Here is a 22,022-nt window from a genome sequence, read left to right as displayed (position 1 = left end):
ATCAGCAGACCACGTCCTCTCCCTGGCTTTGGCCAGGTGACCCACTGTCTCTGTGGAGGACACAGGGGAGCCAGCAGCTCCTTGTACCTTTTATTGTAACTGTTTATTTTATTTCTTCTTGTTCAGACGAGCCTGTTCCAGTCTGCTGTATTGAAATCCAGCAAGACACACGGGAATCCCCCAGTGTGCAACCCCAGCCATGGCCGGGATCTCCAGGACCTCGCCACCCACATCTGTTCCTCCTGTTGGGCAGGATCCACTCTTCTCCTCCCGACTGGGAGGCTGCTGAGCCCCAGGTCCACTCAGGCACAAGGTCTGGCCAAGAGCAGCCAGACCCGTTGTTCAGCGAGGGCTGCACCATCCAGAGTTGCGGCGTGACAGCCTCTTTTCTGCTGTCCTGCATCCTCCGAATCGCCAGCCTGGCAGCCAAAGTTCTCAGCAAAACAGACAGCACAGTGCCGAGGGCAGCCTAATGCCACATGCCCTTTCTTCTTCTGCATTACTCCTTCTTCTCCCTCTCCCTTCGCATGATGTGTTGTACTGGAAGGGTTGCAGGAAAGGTAATAGAAAAGGAGGGTGGGCAAACCTTCTGGCTGCCCAGCCACCCTTCAGCTGATGGTGAGCAGCTTGACCCAGATGCCTAGACACTTCTGTTCATGGTACCTATGGCATTGTCCTTCAGCTAAAATATGTGACTTCTGTTTTAATAAGAGCAGAATAGTAAAACGTGTATGTCAGACATCAAACGGCTTGGGACTTATGAGTTTTGCAGGTGTGGAATGGAGCAGATGATTTTTTACTTTTTTTCAATGAGTCTAAGAGTTTGGACAACAGTATTGCACAGGGGAGAATAAAATTCACTCTACATACTCAGGCAAATGTACAATGTACTGACTTAGTGTCTGGACTGGGTAGAAAAGGGAGGACAATGAACTCCACAAAGAGGGTCTGAGAGATGACATTGGAGGCATAACCAAACTGGCAGTCTGTTGCCTGGCTCATCACCAGGGAATAAAGTTTACCCCACTTAGAAGGAAATGAACGGGGCCCTGGAGGTGTTTCTGAAGAATGAGACACTGTCATCTGCACTAAGCATGGCTCGATATGACCTCTAAACCTCCAAGGCCACATCTTCTGCTTGTAAGGAAGCAGAGCCTGTAAACACCATGCTGCTACAGCCCCACTGGCAGCACCCAGGGCAGGAAAGTCCCCAGCAAAGGTGCAGCTGAAGGGAAAATGCTTGCCACCCCAACAGTGTCCCCTCCTGTACCACTTTTGCTGGCAGAGTGGTTTTGGTAGCATTTCTGAATTTTCCTGTTCCTAGCAGACACAGCTCTGGGAGCTGAACTTCTTGGTGTAGACTGACACTCACAGAAACACTTTCATATTTACGTGGCTACAGGTTTTACACCAGTGCCTGTATCTCTCAATGCTGTGTACAGCACTGCTTGTGTCTTTATGGCATAGGGCCATGCTGGGGCCACCCTAAGGGGTTTCCTACAATAAAAATTCAGGGAAATTTCAGTCACCCTACCTGTCCCTTCCCTGAGCCTTCAGCAGTCTTTTCCATCCATGTGAAAAACTGGTAAAGTGGCTGCTTGCCAAGCTGGCGGCTCGGCTGGCTGCTCCTCCTCCTCTTGCTGCCCTCGCCCCACAGCCCTGCGGGACGTCGCAGCCCTGTGGGATGTCGCAGCTCTGGGTTTCCCCCTTTCCCGACAGGTAACCGCGACCGGGGAGCAGTATGTGTCTGTGGGTTTGTTGGGACTGGGGTTTTTCTCAGGTGGGGACACAGCACTGCACACCTCTGGAAGCAGAAATAAAGTGTGGTGTAGCCAAAACAGCCTAAAGAGCCTAATGGACATGTCAGTGGGAAATGGTGTCCTAATGCCTCTAATTTCTCTTAAAAATTTCAGTTTAAGTCACCAGGTATGCCTGTATTCAGTATATAAGCCTCATTTTTTTTTTTCCTTCATAAAATGCACCTAAAATTAAAGTGTATTTTACTCTGAAATTTTCTAGGAAGAAGTAATTGATATCAAGTCCTGGTGGCTTAAGGAGATACCAGTTTACTGCTGCCAGCACCACAGGTGTCATAGCAGCAGCAAAGGCAGCAAACCTGGAGGCGGTGGATCGAATTGATCCTCCTTTGGGCCAACAAATACACAGAGGTACTTCATCCCCGGAAAGTATGGGAAAGCCCAACAAAGGTAAGAAATGTACTTTGTTCGCTTTGTAATACCCCCTTTTTTTCCTTCTCCGTCTGTCCCGCGGTGGCTGTGCCATGCCGATGAGCAGCACAACGGTGTCTGCTGGTGGCCACCCCTGCAGATGAGGAGGTTTTTGAGAGGTGTCCCCCAGCTCCATCCCGTCCCAGCACAGCACACCCCCTCCCTTCCAACAGCCCTCTACGGGCACTCAGGCGCCTGTGCCTAATTGAGGCAGCGGCTGGTTTTAATATGAGGTCTGAACACTGGGGTTTTGGGGGTTTGAGGTTTTTTTTTAGATTTTAGATCCTAAATTGCTTTCAAAGGGATGGTGCATCACTCTCCCCGGCTCCGGGGACAGTCTTTGCAGCTTCCAGAAGATGGTGCCCTGCTGTTAGGAAACAATGCTGCGAGCAGCAGTCATTCCAGTTCACTGGCACAATGTCACACAAAACGCTTTGTGTCTGTCAGCACATTCCTGGAAGGTCACAGTGAATGATGAATGCTCCTGTGTAGGAGCTGAGGAGTTTTGGTTTAGTTTTTTTTTTTTCCCCTTTTTTTTTTTTTTTTTTTTTTTTTTTCCATGAATTGCATCACTTGGCGGCCTCTTGGCTTCATTCATTTGACTCCTGTGGTTACAAACCTTTCCCAATTGTTGTGAGCCTGCTTCCTCCACAACCCCTCTGTGGCCAAAGCAGGATATTCATGACTGACTGGCCTGGGGAAGCTGGATGACTTCCAGCTACTTTCCACAGCAGAGTTGCTCACTTCCCTCCCCGCCGAGGTCTGAAATATCCTGTGGTTCTGGTTAGCTTTCTCTCCGGATGCACATCAGCTAAAGCATATGCATCATCATGTGGTACCCAAGGTTGTTTCAGCACAGCTAATTGTGACAGAGGCTTTATTTAGATGCCATGTATAAAAAGATGAGTAAAGCACTCCAGTATGAAGTCAGAAGGATATTTGACTCGATCCTGAATGAAAAGCTGATTTTCACTGGCATGTAGCACTGGAGTTCTCCATTGAGCTTTGCACATATGTCTAAGATGTTTAAATAATTCCAGTAAACTATGATGTCATCTTTGCAGCTCTGTTGCCATTTCCTATGATTTGGTTCACGATTTCTTTCCCCTCTGAGTTACTAATTGCTCATGAAGCTTGTGCAATTGAATGGGGCTCTTCTGTTTTTTCACACTCCCTTCCCCCATACAGAAAGCACAGACCTGCTAGTTTTAATTGGGGAAAAACACCTACAGCCAAATTCAGCATTACTTCTCAATGGGAATTTACCAGCACCTGAGTAGCAATAGTTACTTGGCACAATCCAGCCAGCCACACTGAAGGGTATTTTGTTGGCTTGGAGAGTGTCTGGATGGGGAGGAGGGTTTGGGAAAACCCACGCAGAGTGAAATCGAAAGGAACACCTGCATTTGCAAACAGTGTTCATGGGCCTGTTCACAGGCTCATGTGGGCACACGTCCTTCCAAAGGATGGAGACACATTCAGTGGTCAGGACAGGTTAACAGCCTCCAGTACGCCTGCTTTTGTTTGCACAAATGGAGCAGGGCAGCGGTTCTGAGAAGGGACTGCTGGGACCCTGAGAGTACATCTGTTGAGGTCTCCTTCTCTGTCCCCGAAGCCATCTGGCAGCGTCCATACTGTTAAAGTCTCTTTGCCTTCAAAACAGGGTGGCTGCATCTAGCCTGGCTAGGGAATAGTGCCTGGTCTAGTCCAGTCCCTGCACTGTGCGAACTCCCTAGCTGTGCTCAGGAACTGGTCGGAGGATGCTGGCTGGCCCAGGTCAGAAATGGTCCCGGCACTGCTGTAACCGTTCTCCGGTTCAGACGGTGGGGACCTGCGGTTGTGTCCTGGCTCTACTTAACTTGCTAGTATGGATGCGGCTGGACGGCCTCCTGTGTGCTGTACGGGGTTCACCTGTAGGACTGGGACTCTTCATTTTGGATAGAAGAAAAGCATCCTTGAGCAGGAGAAACTGGAGAAGGGGGAGAGGGGCAAGATGGAAAGTAAATTCTGAGTGAGAAAGCGTCTGGACTTCAGTAAGAGACTAAATAAAGCCAGAGAGAAATAAATTCAGAGGCCAAATGAGTCCTTAGGAGTCAGAGTTTGTGAACTAGAGTAGGATATATTTTCCAGAAAGCTGCAAGAAAGCACATGTTGCTGCCAGTTCATTGGCATGTAGGGAGAAACTGCTGAAACTTCAAGAGGGTTTTTCAGCAGCAACAAATAAGGACATTTTGCAAAAGCTTTGGTGAAGACAAGCAAATTGCAAACTGCTATCCAATAATGGCTACATGTTGCAAAATGTGGGTTGAAAGGAAAAGATCTGTGAAACTTGAGGACATTTCATGCTTTATACATTTCCACAGAATCCATCAGATCTTTCAAGTTGTCGAAGAAATGTCAGGAAGTGGAAAACCAGAGGTTTTGCACAACTTCTGAGTAACTTTTAAAAAAAGTACTCAAGTCAGAGAAAGTAATTAAAACTTCTTTGGGTTTATTTTTATCTCATGAAGTCCCTTGGTGTTATTATTTCCCAGGTCTGCATTTACAGGCTCAGGTTTCTTTGTCACTTCCCTTTGTACAGACCAAGAGCTGTTCCATATATAGGCACACAAATAGCATCAAAAAACCTTCTTTGAGCAAAGGTCACTTCAGATCAAGCGAGATCTTTGTCAGCATCTCTAACAAATTGATAACAGTGTGTGGAAGCAGGTTGGCCAAGAGACTTAACGGGATTGAAGCAACCTTTTTCTTCCCACTTCAGCATTTCTCAGTGTCACTGAAGGGAGTTGCTAGCAGGACCCTCACCCTGTGTATTGCCGTATCCATCCATGGTGGGTTTCCCCGTGTGCCACTTGTGAAAAACACAAGTAAGTACTGATGTCTACAGGGCTTTGGATGAAGAGCTGGAGGCACTGTGTAGCGTGGCGCTAGGTCTGCAGTGCGCTGCAGAGGTGTGACAGAGGTCCATGCAGTTGTGCCTTGACCAGCTGGAACAGCCCAGCTTCACCAGAGGCTGCACATGGTCAGGCAGGATGCTGGGTTTGCAGTTGGTGGCTTTAAGTCCACTGTGTCTGCTTTTCACAGGTTGCCTCTAGCTCTCTCCATTGTGTCTACCTGAGGACGGGAGATCTTCAGATCTCCTTGCCCCATAGGCACCACACTCCCAGTACTTCTGAGGAAGAGATGCCATGTATACAAAGACCAGTAAGATGGGCAATGGTGCTGTCTGCACCTGTCTCCAAGGGCTTTCACAGATATTTGTATAAATAGTCAGTGATAAGGACTACAGCTCATCTGACTGCACAGGAGAAGAAAGCCTCCCAAATCTCCCTTTTCTGTCTGTCCAAGAGCAAAGCTCAGCGTGCCCTGATGCAGCCAGAAGAGCCTGTAACAGAGAAGATAAGGAAAAGCAGCCTCCGACCATTCTTGGTGCAACACAGGCTGAGTACTCATGAGTCACAGTTTGCTCTCAGCCCTGACTGAAGGAATATACCTGCTGACATGTCAAAGGAACTTCAGAAAAGTAAGTAAGGACTCTAAAGGTCTTCTCAAGGTATTCTGACATGCACACCCCACCATTTGAACCTGAAGAAGAGCAGAAGAGTTACCCGACATCAGCAGAATGACACCTATAGGCACTCATCACTGGGATGGAGGGAAGGAAGGGATTTAGCACATGCGCACACATACATGAGGAAAAAACCCTAGAACCTCTGAAGTTCTTCAAAGAAGGTGATTTGCTGTGCACTCTGAGGTTTGACCCATGCAAATAAAAACTTCCACCATATATTGTTCTCTGCAAATGGCACTTATATACCAAGGTTCTGAGCAATGAAGAGTTATTTGAGAGTGACTCAGCTCCTGTAGACAGTGCAGCTGTAGTTTCCCTGGCTGTCATGATCCACAGTGGCAGCAGAGCTACCTTGGAAAGACAGCATGGCTTTCTCTGCCATGGCCCATAACCGGTGCTGACAGAGGAAGGCAGCACTGTGGCTGTGTCCTCAGCTTCTCTCCCTGCTGTCCCAGTGGGGATGGAGGTGGGCAAAGATGCATCTTTTCCAGATGTGACATGGCTTGCTCCTGGGTGGTGCAGGACTCCTGTGTCCTGACTCCTTCAGACAAAGCCCATACTTTGTTTCAGTTTTGTTCTTCCGAAGCCCCTGAGAGGGAAGGGCCAGGACACTGGGATGGATGTGAAAAATATCAAACATGATTCTCGATTACCAGTACAGTAAGTCTAGGCAAATTCAGCACTGAAGTCAACAGGGGTCTTTTTAATGGCTTTAGCTGGGCTTGGATTCTTACTTTAATTGCATGCCTACGCAGGGTTTGAAGACTGGGATTCATCTACCTAAATGTAGGCATTTGATGAAGATGTCTAAGGTAGATCAGTACAAAGAGACAGATGCAGTCAGACAGCGGGTCGGTCTATCTGACTGAGCCCATCCCATGCTGTTAACTGTTAAGAGTCGTTAGAGAGATTAATCTTCTAATTTGGTGCCTTGAATAGTGCCCAAACTTAGTGGGAAGAACAGGTTGAAGCACCTAAGTACCCAGCTGAAACAGTGGGAAAATTACTGCATAATTTTCCTGTGCAATACTTACTAAGATTAGGGTGGAAATGTGCACATGTTGCTGGGTCTGACTGAGGGGTGAAGAAAGATAATAAATTAGAAAAGATAAAATTAAAATAAACTTTTATTTTTATGCTTTATCCTAATGTAGCTAGAATGTTAAGAATTTATCACCTGAGATAAAAGACTTAATCATTACTAAACCCTTTGGCAATTGTTTTAACAACATTAATCAAGATGAGCTCATTTAGTGCTAATGGGGGTGTTTTAAGTACTTTTATAGGATTTTCACTGAAATTCAGAATTAAATAATTGGGCCATTATTCTAAAGTGTTTTCGTCATCCCTCAGGGAAGTCCCAGTTTCCAGTTTCTTGGTTTTCGTCTGCTTGGTTTTATTTCCTCTCAAGCATTAATTCTGATTGCCCTTCACAATTTCGGAGCACCCCCTCCCAGTTATTAATTTGACCCTCTTCTGGGCAGTCTGAGGTTGGTTGCCCCTGACAATCTATTTTGTCAATGCAGTCACGGACAGGAAAGATTTAAAATACTACTAAATGAGTGTGGTGATGGATGATGAGACAGGAAAGATGGTGATTGCCATCGGCTAAAGGCTCTAGTGAGTTGAGTTTTTCCCAACACCCAGACTGGATGAGCAGTTGGTTAATTAATTGCCTAATTCTGCATATAATGTTACCTTAAGCATGCTTAGTCTTTATTAGGGGCTGTAGTCTTTGCAATCTGGAATGCATCAGCAGTTGCTGAAGGTGTTACGGAGGGAAGGCAAGGCATTATGGACTTAGGTCTGTTGCCTGAATTTGTGTTCTTAGTAGCAGTTAATATGCCAAACTGTGTCTGAAACATCCCCAAAACCATGGCAGGTGTAATGCAAGACATACAGTAGACCTCTGCCTTTCTTGAAAAGCAGTTAGATGCCACGAGTGATGCCCTGGGTATTTGAAATGACACTAAGTGTTTTGGGCAGCTGTATTGAGCCCTACGGTTGGGAATCCATTTGAGATTAAGACTCCACGTGCCCATGTATACCCATCTACATGTAAACTAGGTATCTAGACTTCTGTTATGGTCAGTGGAGATCTAGCTAATGCAGTCACTGAAACCCAGAGAGTGATTTGGCTGCTTAGCCACTATCTGTCTACAATCAGACAAGTCGAGACACCCTCCAGACTCTGGTGACTGTATCAAGTAGATCTCTGCTAATACAGTGCGAACTTGGATGCCTCAGGCTTGATTCAGCTGACTAAGCTTTGATGTCTGGTGCCATGGTAGATGTTCTGGAGTATCGTGGCTGGCCTCCAGCTGTATCTTCAGAAGAGGCAGGTCATCTCTGCCAGCCCAATGCAGATGTCTCAGACATCCTATGACACCTAAAATAATTGCATTACAGCTACATGTGGACACCAAAGCACTGTCTTTTGTCACAGATCATAGGATGCAATATGTGAAGTCACTTCAATACAAATGCTAAAATTCTCTGAATTGTTCATATAATGGTATGTTCATTTAGTTGATAGTCATATTAGAAGGTTTTATTTAATCTGGTAGGAAAGCCTTTATCAGTCATTCCTAGTTTTGATAATCACAGGAGATGTTGCCATTTCAGACTCACCCCAGTGAATTGTCAGGTCATATTCTACCAGCAAGTTTGGTAATTCACATGCCTAAACCCAAAGAATGACAGCAAAATTTAACTGTAATACATTTAAACATGAAATAGTGCATATTTGTTTCATATTCAGCCAACTTTATGACTGCTGTTTTCTATTTCTTTCTCATAATAACTGAAAGTTTCTAACCTCTTACTCCATTATGGTGATTCAAAATACTACAGGCTGGTAGATACATAAGTATGAGGGGAAAAAAGGAGGAAGAATGTATTTTCACTTTATATCTTGTCTGGAAAATAAGCCTTGAAAAATTTTTTGAAAAGATTATCCTCAGTGCAAAGATCTTTACTCAGATCATTGTATCAAGCACAATAAACAACCTACATTACATACAGCAAAACTTCAGCTTCATAAATCCCATTTTCCAAGGCTTTATGTGATAAAGAAGATCACATTTTTTAACCAAAGTGTGTATATCTTGCAACTTGTACGTTTTGTTTGGTTTCAACTGTTGGCAAATTACTTAACATCTCAGATAGATAGATTTAACAGTTCCTATTTTTTTATTCACAGAAGGAAGTTGAACTATTACACTGAGCAACTAATATGACTGAGAATAGTTATTTTCAGGATAGCTTTTCAGGATAATCATTGGGTAGGATCATTAAGATGTCGTATTTTTACTGTGAAATGGAAGCATCTCTATTTTTGTGTGCTTTGTGTTCCCACAGATGGGTCTCAGGTTTTGCAGCACGCATTGGACATGGCTTATGGCCATGCCAAATATATGAGTGCAGGATCCAGATAAAAATATATGACATGTATCCTGTTTACACTTACACAATTATAATAATTCAATCCTCTACACAAGAATGATGCAACAGGGTTTCCATTTTAGGAGGTTAAACTCTGCCCACGTGTGACGTGTGCCCTTTGTTATTATTCAGCATCCTACTGTTGCAGGCTGCAGCTGACAGACACTTACATGTCTCCACCACAGCTGTGCGTTACCAGTCTGATAACACTTACTGAATCCAGTCCCTGAAATTACTTATTCAGACCTTCCAAAGGTCTAACTCGATTCAAGCTTCAGCTAAGCCAGAACCAAGTAAGGATTTCAGAGTTTCAGTTACAGCAGGTAACTGATGCAAAAACGAACCTGAAAGATTGACACCTTTTGTACCTTTAATTCATGGCAGTGTTGCACCAAACAACAGTCAAAATAGCCATGGTCTGAGAGGCCAGTTTTTCATGACTAACCCTGTGGGTTAGAGCAGGGGAAAAGCAGCTTGATTAATTGTAACATTTGTTTTCATTTAATAGATTCATAGATTTCAAGGCCAAAAGGGAGCACTCTGATTATCTAGTCTGACCTCATGCGGAACAGAGGCCGCGGAGGAATCACCCGGTGATTCCTGCACAGACTAAGCAGTTCTTCCCTGGTCCATAAGGAAGCTCTCCAGCCAGCTATATGGGTGAGCATTACCTCATGCAATATACTGGGCTGTATCCTGAGCTCATTTTACCAGCTTGTAAATCCTGAGGAGTTTCACTTGACAGCTCAGGGCTTACATGGATGAAAGAGAAATCAGAATTTGCCTCACCCTTCCTCACAATAGGGTAGCCGGTGAAAAGTTTTCTTTACTCCCCTGTATAAAAAAAGTGTAAGATACATAGTTATATATTTGCGGTACATTGCTTTATCCTGAAGTGTAATGTTTAGATTGAATTGGTGAAGTTGAGGTAACTGGCCTTTTTTGGTCCAGTCATGAATTTTGGACTTGTTTAGTTGACAAGGAAGAATCTTCAATACTTTTATTGCAGTTCATAGGTGTGTCTGACCTTCTGCCTTGTACACATCAGATTTCATCCCTATATCATCTGCATCAAATCCAGCACTTCTCATGTCATCAGAGCAAATCCTCCAAAAGACTTAATTTAAGAATCCACCATATCATTAAGCAGCTCTCGTCAAGCACTTTTAGAAGCTACATGCCTACTTCCAGAGAGGAAAAAACTGAAAAGAATGACATTACAGACTGAAAATCCCCGAGTGTAGTCAAATTACATATTTATCCTTACTGTTAAAAGGAAAACCGCAAAACCAGCATATTTTAAATACAGCTCAATCTAACGTGACAAGAAACGAAACAATTCAAGTATAGTCACTATTCAAGGTAATATGCTGCTGCTCAGAAATATTCTGCATCTGTGCATCTAATTACAGCTAAATAGCAGACAAATACTCTTATACTGTAGTCAATAGGGAAAAAAGGGTCTAGGACAGCTATGTGTGTCAATCAGGTTACTGTGTAGCTAAATCTGGGTTTCTGCCAGCCAAAATTTTCAAGGCCTGTATTTGGCTGAGATCGCCTGATTTCTTTGATACGCAAATTTTTTTTGCGCCTACGATCTGTATGTTGCACATTATGTCACAGTCTTTTTCAGAAGAAAAGGACATAGTTCCTTTAAGCCCTAAGCATAAAGTGAATATATGAAAATGATCCATGATGCTATTATACTAACCACACTTCCCAAGTGATACCTTCTAATACCAGAAAAATTTGTTGCCATGGTGACTGGCCTGACCTGAAACAGTTCAGCTGATGCTGAGCTTCCTTTCCCTTCCCCAAAAAATGAACTAAGTATAATCTTTCGGAAAGGCAATTCTTCTTTTGATTAGGTAATGGCTATCTCTCACGACCTGTTGTTCATGTCCTATTGGCTTATTAACGCTCTCAGTTAGAAGAAATAGAGAGTTTAAAGAAAAGTGGGCTTGAAAGTGGGCTCCATGTTTAACCGAAAATTATCCTTGTATAAGGATGTTGTGCCCACCCATCTCAGGACACCATCTAACTTAAGTGTCTTCTGAAGCAAAGTGGAGAGTTCAAACGTGCCATTAAAAATACAAGAATTCCCATAGCAGGTAAATTCAGCATTACCTGCCCACAGATAAAGTGTACAGTGGCATGTTAAAACTTCCTTTGATCCTTAGCAACTTAGTTAATTGGCCTGCTCACATGCATCTTACTTTAATCCTCTATTGGATTAAAAGGTGATCTTCTCATGATCCTCAAGTGAAGAAATTTTTTGTTTAAAATTTTCTGTTCTTTGAAAGGGGTGCTGAAAAGAGGGAAAAGTCAAAGAGTGACATCCCTCTGCAACTCCAGCTGCATGCTGGGACATGTTGCATTAATGGTTAAACAAGGGCTGAAATCCACAAAAGGTACAGGCTACTAAGGGAGGACTCAGATGGCTTATGGGTGTTTAAAGACCAAGAATGCAAATAACAAGGCCCATGCTCAGCATGAACTATTCTTTCTTTGGTTAAGTTTTCTAGGCATCTAGGGAAAGGCTCCAACTGTTTTCTGTGATCCAGGTTGCCTAAGGAGCATGCCTGGGCTTCCTAAGGGCAGTAAATTGAAGAAGCTTATGTATAAAACCTGGGGGTGAGGGCAGCCTGTCTTTAGAAAGTAGACAACAGTTCTTCCCAGATACCTCAGGCTTCCTGTATTTCTCAGATTTTAATAACCTCAGTTCAGGGAGGTAGGCTGTAGTCGAGGAGTGGAGTTTGGGAGAAGGATCTTGGGACCCTCCTTGTCACCCCCTCCAGAATGAAGCAGCATTGCCCATTGTAGATCAGCGAGGATATTGGTCCCTTTTCCCTTACCTCTCCAGTAATAAGTCATCCTTGCCATACCAGCATCCTCCTTCTCCCGGCTGAGTGCTTTCACCACCATGTTCCAGACTTAGACCTCCTCTCGCTTCTTTTTCTTTTTGGCCCAGGGCTGTTGCAGGTCTTCTGCACTTATGGTTCAAATGATGTGCTTACTTTCTGACAGGATTTCAAGCTGTGGATTTTGGTTTTGTACAGGGTCCTGTGCTTTGGAGACAGACATGCTGGCATTTACTGGCATGCTTTTTAGGTAACAATTCATCCAGTGTGTGGACCTCCAGGTCTGAACAGGGAAACGAGGGACTGAAGGCAGCATAGTGATCCCAAAGAGACATGGGAAGTGTCCCCACGTCTCTTTGTGGGATATGGGGTGTACTAATGGCAGGAGAAGCAACTAGCTTGCTCTGCGTTCTTGGCACATCATCTCATCTTTCTAAGATCTCCTTTCATCTACAATGAGAGGAGGGGACTCATTAAGAGCTGCTCAGAATATTTTCACTGAAACAATGTCTGAATAGAAAATTAGGTTCTTAGCTAGCTGACCAACAAAATTGATGAAGAACTTCTGCATTGCTCTAAATTTCCCCCCTTTTGGTTGGAGAAATTATAAAGTAGAATTGTTTGGCTTTCAGCCATGTTTAACTTACAAGATCTTTGCTTTGCTAGATGTTTTTTTCAGGAAAAGATCATTCTGAGCACCAATATTTATATAAGACATTTCAGAAACTAACGATGAAAGATGATCTTGAAGTGCAACAAGCAGTAGTGTTGTAACTGAGGACACCAGCAAGGCAAGATTTGTAGGGAGAGTAATGTCTTTCAGTATATCAACCTATATAATTGGGGGGAAAAAATAGGCATGCAAGCCCTTCCTCAGACCTCACTAAACTTAACTTATGGAAAGGCCCTAGCTAGTAATAAAGGACAAAGGAGTATGTCTTCAACTTCTCCAGAATTGCTCTCCAGAGTCTGTAATTGCTCTCTTTCACACACACATACATACACAAACAAGTTTAAAAACCACTTATCTTGCACAGGTCTGCATCTGCCAAATACCGTGTTCTCTGAAAGGTTACAAAGAAACATGGGATTCCTCTTACTTCAACAAACTAACTGACTTTGACAGCTAAATTTCCCCTTAAATATGTTTAGAACTTCCTTTATATAGAAGTGTGAGTCATTCTGACAGGCTTAATTTGTACTGAAAAATGAATGTGTTAAACTTATTAACCATTCAGGTTAGAAAGACTGTAAACAGTAGGTTGATGACATTTGCACTTCATGTACTATACACTGTGTGCCTACAAAGTGGAAATATAAGAGTCGGTGAAAATCATGCTGAAGATTTGATAGAAATTTTAACCTAATCCCTTTCCACTCTTGACTTGATGTTTCCTTGTTATTTCGTTTTCTGTAATGAGGAGAATATGTATGAGAAGATGGTCCTTTTTTAACTGCATCATATTTATGGCAATGGATGCATATTTCCAGCAGAACTAAACAACTAATAGCAAATATAGCAGTTTGCTGGAGTTAATAAAACACTGCATGATACACAAAAAAAATCTATTTGAGTTTGAAGACCCATCAATTGATACTTAAGGAGATGTTGAAGCTCAAACCTTTGTTTAGCAGCCTTGAGGATATCTGGATCTGAACTTGTCTGGCTTGGTTTGTGTGCTAAAAGCATGCCTGGCTTGTAAATAAGAGTGAGTGGAAGGGAGGGGGTAGTGACAAAGTCAAGTGTGATTTACTTGGGAAATGTCTCAACCTCTTTTTCTTCTCAGTGGTAAGAAAAGCTTTCCAGAAGGTGATTCAGAGGTGAAGCCTGACTCAGATGCTCACAAGCCACCTTTAGTATTGTCAGATGAGCTCAGGGTGTGAGCTGACACCGGAGCCCAATCTGCACACGCCTGTGTCAACTTGTTTGGCGAGAGCTGGCAGGTTCTCCACCAGGGGAACTCAGGCAGGAGAGTTCACAAGCTTTCTCCAAGCTCTGAGCCTACTGGCTGTACCATTGCATCAGGCTCTTGGGTCTCAAGCATTGCTATGAAGGGCGATACACATCTCATCTCAGAGTATGTAAGACAGCTTTCTGCTTTGAACGGTCTTCTAGATGAATGCCGTTCCCTCTCTGTTTACTGCTAGCAACACATAAAACTGGCAAATTAAATTAAGATGAATAATGGTAGGAATAAATCCTCTGTCCCCTTCATAATCAGAGTGGACAAAATCATACAGTCTGAGGAAACTCACTTGCTTATTGTGCTATGAACTTGGCTCTGTGAACTGGCTGATGGGACTCTGCATCCAAATCAGCCACTGCCGCAGTAGGTCAGGCACAGGGTGGGAGCCACTAGCTAAAGTTGAGGCAGATCTTGTCAGTATAGTCCTTTCCCTGTCTCCAATTCTTCAGCAGCTAGCAGTTCAAGAAGCTTCAAGAAGCCTAGCCATACCATGTAGGGCACAATATTTCAATGTCTTTCATATTTATTTTATGAAGAATTTTCTAGGGCCAAGTGTTTGAAGAATCAATGGTAGTATGAGGAGATAGTCTCTAAATTAGAAACATTTTAAGGATTTGCTTAGAAATCATAACCTTGTCACTGATACTTTGTAGCTCATCAAATCCAGTGAGTATATCTGTAGTCAGGAAGGAAATGTCTGCTGAGGTTACTTTCTATTGCTATCCAGACCCTCTGCATCTCTCTGGAGGGTATTGTGAGTGTGGAAGAGAAGATAATGAGAATGCAGAATCCCTGTCAAATAATAACCCATGAGAACAAAAGAGGATTAGAAGTGTATGAAAATGAACACTCATCTGATCTGAATGTGCCAGTTCCATGAACCCTTGCATGGCTGACAGCTTTGGTGTGATGTACTCTGCAGAGAACTTTGTTTTTCTTCCTTTGCAGAGAACTTTTCTGCTGGGAATCTATTGCGTTATTATCTTCCATGGCAAATGTTTGCAGCCTAGTGGAATGGATAATGAAAACATGTGACTCATTTGGGGCATTTTATCCAGTGTGTGTGTATGCTTTGCATAACAAACCTACCCTATTTTGAATGTTTGTAGTAGCAGAACTGTTCCATCACATTTGCCACCAGGCCAGACTGCAGACCTCCAAAGTCCTCAAGGATTAGTGTTCCTGTAAAAGCACCTGTCAGAAAGACATGCAATTGTACATACAGAAGCAGTACAAGCAGATCAAGTACATACAGAAGTATAAATTAATCTAGGTCTTTTGGGGTTTCTTTCTGCTTGGATATGACTATCTTTTTGGATAGGACTACAGTAAATTAGTAGTTTCAGGTTTTTTACTATAGTGAATCAGAAAAGATAAATCCAAGTGGATCTCTGTGCTCTTGTTGCCCTGAGATTATAAAGTCGATTCTATGTGGTGCAGTCTAAACTAGGTTGTACTGGAAAACAAAATAAAACAACCCCCTCCCTCCCCAATATGTAACAATTCTTAGAACATTTCTAGGGTTGCGGATGGAAAGATTTAAAAATTAACAAAATACCAGAATTAATATTATCTGTGGTTTTTCATTCACTTTCTTAGGTTACAGTCTTGAATTAAATAGTCACATATGATTTTTCCCACTCTGCCAGGGGATGAATCAGAATTGTGCTGTAAAGGCATCTGTTGTCTGTTAAGTCCCCTGAGTCATTTGTTGCACAAGTTGGAAGATGTGAAATGAATGAGGCGGGGGACAGGAGGGAGAAAGCGGGTTGTCTGGTGGCTGAGGTAGATGAATGTCACTCAGGAGAACTGGATTTCATCCCTGCCTCTGACACAAAGATCATATGAGGAGCTGTGCAAATCATTTAAACCAGGGTTGTTATTTCCAGTCATGAACAAGTGGAAATTATACTCTGATCTTCCTATTGCCCAGATACGGATTTCAGTTCCTTCATGGATCTCCCTATTACAACCAAATGCTTTCTGGCCCACCTGCTTTGTCCTTTGTCCTCCATACTAGGGAGCTGAGTCCCCTCATCCAGTAGAGACCATGTTAGGACCTTGGAAATAATTACCTTACAGGGCCTGTGGCATCTCCGAATCTCTTGGGTTCTGAAAATAGCTCAGGACAGGGCAGAAGTATCCTAGGAGAGGTGGGGATACAGACTGTGCACTACAACCAATGGAGGACCATCTAGCTTACCAATCTCATGATGTTTTCCTCAGTTTTGAGAACTAAATAATATCAGCTTTTGTTGACTTTAAACAGGTTGGAGCTGACCTTCTCCTCCCAGCAATTCCCTTGTGCTGTCCCACGCAGTTACGTCATTGCTCATCTGCAGTACTGCATCTGGCAGAGCTTGGCTGCTTGATGTAAGAGGGATGCTGCAGATTTTGCACATGTACACTAGCAGGGCGTAGGACACGTAGTCAGGGAAAGGACTGAGCTGAAAGATTTTGGGCTTTGTTTGCAGCTCTGAGGAGGGTTGTTTTCAGCTTTTTTGCCCCTTAAGCAGAACTCTTGGGCTGCCTGTTCTTGTTCCAGTCCCATCCCAGTCCCATGCCTAGCTCTTCACTAACCACCACAGAAATCTCAGAAAATCCAGGTATGCCCCATTTAGGGATTCTTATCCCATTCTCACTCTTTTGCTCTTCCAAAACTCCTTTTCTGTCACCAAATCTTCAGTCAGTCTTGGTCAGCCCTCAAACTTCTTTCTGTCAGTGTTATTCCCCTGCACTAACACTCAGTCTCTGCCTGTGGGGTCCTCATCCCATTCCTTGTGCACTCATGAGCATAGTTTCTTTCCACACACACAGTCCCACCTCTTCCCTCAGCATGGCCAAGCCTACTGCTTGGACCTATGGCACATCTTCCTGTTCCCAGGCTCTACCCGCCATTCCTCTTCCAGGTTTCCTGGTTTGCTGGGTCCTTCCCAGACAGACTTGGGGACAGACTTTTTAGTAGGGCCTGTAGCAACAGCACAAGGGGTAGTGGCTTTTAAACTAAAAGAGGGTAGATTTAGACTAGGTATAAGGAAGAAATTTTTTACGATGAGGGTGGTGAGACACTGGCACAGGTTGCCCAGAGAGGTGGTCGATGCCCCATCCCTGGAAACATTCAAGGTCAAGTTGGACGGGGCTTTGAGCAACCTGGTCTAGCTGAAGACATCCCTGCTCGCTGCAGGGGGGGTTGGACTAGATGGCCTTTAAAGGTCCCTTCCAACCCAAACTACTCCATGATTCTATGATTCCCCTGGTTTAGTCCCAGTCTCTATTCCTTGGTAACATCTAGACCTAGTGTTCTTCAGAAAAATCTACCTTTTCCTACATACTTCCTTTTCCTGACAGCCTTTGATCTACCTCTTGTCCTCGTCCAACAGGAGGTAGATAGCTCCCTTCTCTGAGATGCTCTGGTTCAGCAGCAAGTGGACTGAGAGTGCAAGAGAGACCAGCTCCCTGGTGCTACATCCAGTGCCCAGGACTGCTCCAGTTCAGGACATGTGGGCACAGCCATTACAGAGGAAAACTGATTTCATTCCTATAGCCCTATGCTGCAAAATACTTTTTTTTTTAAACTTTTTTTTCCAGTAGCTGTGGAGCACATACGATTCAGCCACATAGAGAGCTTGTAAGGAGCTGGGACATGCTCAGTGAAGACAGACTGCCTGGGGATTTCAGCTATTAAACTCTGGCAAGTCTTTATGAAGTATGTGTAAACTACTACTTGTCAAAGACTTGTACATTTTTGGGATGTGGATGTATTTCACAGGGAATAAAAATGAATAAATAAGGTTTATCCTTAACAAAAGCTGCACTTTTCCTCCGCACAGAGTTCCTGCAAAACACAGAGTTCCAAAGCTTTGCAACCACATTTTTTAAAACGTCATTTAGCAGTTTTTGTTTTTTCTTCTGCTTTTTGTTTTTGAAAAGGTCTTAGCAATTTTAAAAAAATAAAGTAGCATGAGAGATGACAAGTGTGAAATCTCAGAAAGTTTCTCCAAGCTTCAAATGAAAACATGGTTATACAAAAAGAAATATCAGGCAGCCTTAGCTGGGATGAAAGGATAGACACCAAGTTGAAGCACAAATGGACCTGCTATGTATGTTCATATCATATGTTATTTAGCCAAAAATTTTCTTAGAAGTCATTTGCATTATCTCTAGTCCTTGTACTCAAGTACTCCGACTAAGATGATATAGGCTTGTAGATACAAAGCAAATGCCTTTCCCCATCCTTCAGTGTCTTTTTTAGGATTCAGCTCTAGATTCCCTTGTTCACTGAGGAGTAAACCACCTTAAAAGGAATGGAAAAAGTGAATATATGGGATCCTGCTGGATTCACCACACTGCAGTGGTGGTTCGGAGCCTCTCAATGGCAGCGTCTGGCCTTGTGCATCCTCATGGAGGAGTGGGACTGCCTGTCCGGCACGTGCAGCTGAGTGCCAGAAAGCCACAAATGGGGCCGTTCACATCTGTCTGGCTGTGAAGCTCGTCTGAGAGGAGGAGGAGAGGGAGATCTCATAGCTCTACTGCTAAGTAATTTTTGTTATGGAAACTTATTTTTAATTTGTTCCATATGAAACTTGGGAAAATGAACCATTTGAGAAGTTTATCATAATTCTAGTCTAGATAAACAGCTCAATAAAGAATGGAAAATATGTATTTTGTCAGAAGGAACCACTAAAAAATGCTCACATATGGCAATGATTTCCTCAGTATTCAACAAAGGATTGGCTCAGGAGTCTTCTCCTGTAGATACAGATCAGATTTATCACTGTGGTAATGTCACCTGACTTGTACAATGTTTAAACTGTGAGTCAACAGAGCAGAGAGACGTAGCTCTCCAGCATGTACAGTATTTATCCTGTCCCTTTCCACTCACTGGCGCTGATTTTGTTTTTAACATTATTGAGGAGTGATTCTTCATAGTTAAGGTTACAAATGAGTTTGTCTTAGAAGTTTGTTTTGGCTTCTCCCTACAACCTACCCCGCCACTCTGCTGCAGCGGGACCTTGGAGCCGGTAATCCGAGCCGAGAACAAGATTATGCGTCTTTTCAAAATGTGCAGTGAGTGGAAGGTTTGCTGGATTATGGCTCTCAGAAAGTGAAAGTGCTCCCACACCAGAAAATGAAGTCCTCTTCGTTTTGCTGCTTTGTCCATCTTCTTCAGGAAATTAGCAGAGAAATGCTTTATTTCTCTGTGGGATATTCTAGATGTTTCCTCACCATCTTGGAAAGAGGGCTCCTGTTTTACTCATCACAATTTAATGGCAGACAGTGGTTAGAACAAGAAAAAAAACCAATAAAGGATATGTATGTTGGTGTTAGCGCATTGTAATGCGCTGAACAGACTGTGGATCTGAGCGCTTAATGTCTGTGGGGCGGTCATGTAGATGTAGATTCACAGCTTTTAAGATCTAAGTGAAGATGATGAGCCTACATAAAAAAATGTAGCCCAGCTAAATAAAAGCTGTCAGCCTGAGGCCACTGAAGTTGCAGACCCCTCTGCTCAGCCAGCGTGGCCCTGCGCGTGCTGTGCAGCCCTGTGCCCAGCACGGTCCCTGCTCGGCGCAGCCAGGAGCCGGCGGGGGGAGCAGGGCAGAGCAGCGCCCAGGGCCCGCCGCTGCCGACCGGGGACCCCTAACACTCTGTCAGCACCCGCCTGCTCCTGAAGAGGATGGCACACTGCCCTTCTCTGCCCCATCCTTCTTCCCACACGGAGTGGAAAAACCCCTTCTCTCTGAGACCTTGAGGTGTCTCAGTGCTGAGGAAGGTCTGGTGTTTCAAAGAGTTTAGCTCTCTCTCTCTTTCCCCTTTTCTGTTTTTTTTTTTTTTTTTATATTTTCTTTCACCTAGCATGCCTCTAACAGGCAGTTTGGGAGGGCAATTCTTTTGTGACGTACCATTTTTTAAAATAAAAACTTGGTAGGAATTGTGGGAGCCTAATGCAAGGACATAAATTCCATCCTGTGTGTCACATACATAAAAAATGTGTGTTGTGGTACATGACAAAGGTAGCTTTTTACTGGATTTCCCTCCCCAGACAACAATGCAGAGCATCAAAATTCAGTTCAATGTTTAAATACTTTTGGTTTAGTTTAGTATATTATTGTTACTAGCTGCAGAAATCTCCATCTAGGTTTGCAAAGGGTAGGGTTCTCATAACTGAGGGTTGCTCAATCAGCACAACCCTTGCATGCACCCTTAACACTTGCTCTGTTAGTCCAACGTACCTGGGACATGTCCCACTTACCAGGTGTGCAGTTCACAGACAGCCTGTGCATAAAATTATAGAGACATAGGGCTGAAATGATCTCAGGCAATTGTATATTCCAGCCTCCCAGCCCTAGATCACCGACATCTGTTTGAGTCTTGTGAGGTATTAGGGTAGCCTGTTCCTAAAGATGCCTCACAGCATTCCCAGGCAATCCATTACATCAAGCTCACCGTTTCTTTCTTGCTTCTTCTTTGCATTGTCATTTAAGCTCATTATGCTTTTTTCTTTTCTGTCCCTAAACACAGAGAAAAGAATACTACTTTCCTCTTTTGCAGCTGGTTTTCTGTATCTGAACACAGTTGTTCTGAGGCTACTCACCATCCTTTCCAGTCTATACAACTCCTTTTCTTTCATTCTTTAATGGTAAGCCATGTAGACTAGGTCTGACACATCCTGTCTGCTGAAGGTAGTAGATCTGAAGTAGGTCTGATGAAAAACTTTGGACCTTAGTTAAAAAGAAAATAACATAGCAGCACCATTGTGATGGGATCAGCTGGACACTACTCAACCAGAAACCAACTTTGGTTGCCTACTTCAGATTTAACAGATTAATGGATTTCAAATGAGGCAGCACTACAGATTTTTAGCCCAGAAAATCCCACAGTAGAAGGGTTCCCTTTGCAGATGTGGGAAGTGGATACTAACATCAACATTAGAGCTGAAACCAGTGTAGCTGAAACCATATCACCAGACAGGCCATCTGAAGGCATGTGACTGGCTTAAAATAATGAGCTTTAGAAATGAGGAAGCATTATTAACTACTTTTACTTGCCTTTGGTTTATGAGCCTGCAGGGGTAACATAACATTTCCAAGTTTTCTCCTGGAAGCCTCTGTGAAAGAGACTGAAAACTGAGATACTTGGCTAATCATTTGGCTCTAGAAATAGAGGCTTTGGGAGAACACCAAATGTTGTAATTACATTACTAGAATAGGTGTCATAACATTTTGTTTCTTTCTGTGTGGAAAATGAGAGAATTGCAGCTGTTGACGAGTTCTTGGATAGGAAAAAGGTGATTCACACAGGAGCCCGTGCAGCCCTTTCTCCAACATGGAGCTTGATTCATCCCTACTGATCACTGGGGGGGATTTCAGATTGTTGTGACAATTGTTTGACATGAAGAGAATTCAGACAGAGTTGCATTGCAACTCCCTGTGCCGTACGTAGGGAGCCCAGCGGCACCTTAAAGATTTGCCTGGACACAGGGTCAGCAGAATCCGAGCTTAGCTGACACATCAGATGGAAGTGAATCGTCTGAGGTATGTTCAGGCTTATCATCAACTTTTACCAAGTTCGCTGTGAAATGTGGGAACCATCAATAGTTAATATGCAAAATATCAGATAACCATTAGTGAGAATTTGTGGGCATATACACTGACATATCAGATTGCTACAGCACTAACTCTAAAAGATGTTTTGCTTTCTATTGATTAGAATTTGGAGGAGGGAGAAATAAACTCAAGACAGAGCTACAATTATGTGTGATGGATCTCAAAGTAGTTCAAATATTTACTTAATAGATGATAATTTAAATGAATTAGACATTAGTTTACAATTGCAATCAAAATGTGTTTTCCCTAAGACTTTAGCTGTTCTAATGATTCTTTAAGTGTAAAGAAAAGCCTGCTGCTTGATTGAAACATGTCCAAAAGACATCACAGCTGACAGGAACTTG

General features: G+C 43.4%; 1 long non-coding RNA gene across 1 annotated transcript in view; it reads left to right on the top strand.

Moving 5' to 3' along the window:
* The first annotated feature begins 1,468 nt into the window (after positions 1-1,468).
* The window catches only part of LOC115351156, a 43,497-nt gene continuing 22,943 nt past the window's right edge, over positions 1,469-22,022 (top strand). Inside the window, exons 1-2 of the long non-coding RNA XR_003926718.1 lie at positions 1,469-1,719; positions 2,020-2,207. This is a non-coding gene — a long non-coding RNA (uncharacterized LOC115351156). The remainder of the gene's footprint in view (positions 1,720-2,019; positions 2,208-22,022) is intronic.

Source organism: Aquila chrysaetos, chromosome 15, assembly GCF_900496995.4.
Source record: "Aquila chrysaetos chrysaetos chromosome 15, bAquChr1.4, whole genome shotgun sequence".
Classification (NCBI taxonomy): domain Eukaryota; kingdom Metazoa; phylum Chordata; class Aves; order Accipitriformes; family Accipitridae; genus Aquila; species Aquila chrysaetos.
Note: the sequence above shows the minus strand (reverse complement) of the source record. Positions and strands in the feature narration are given on the sequence as shown.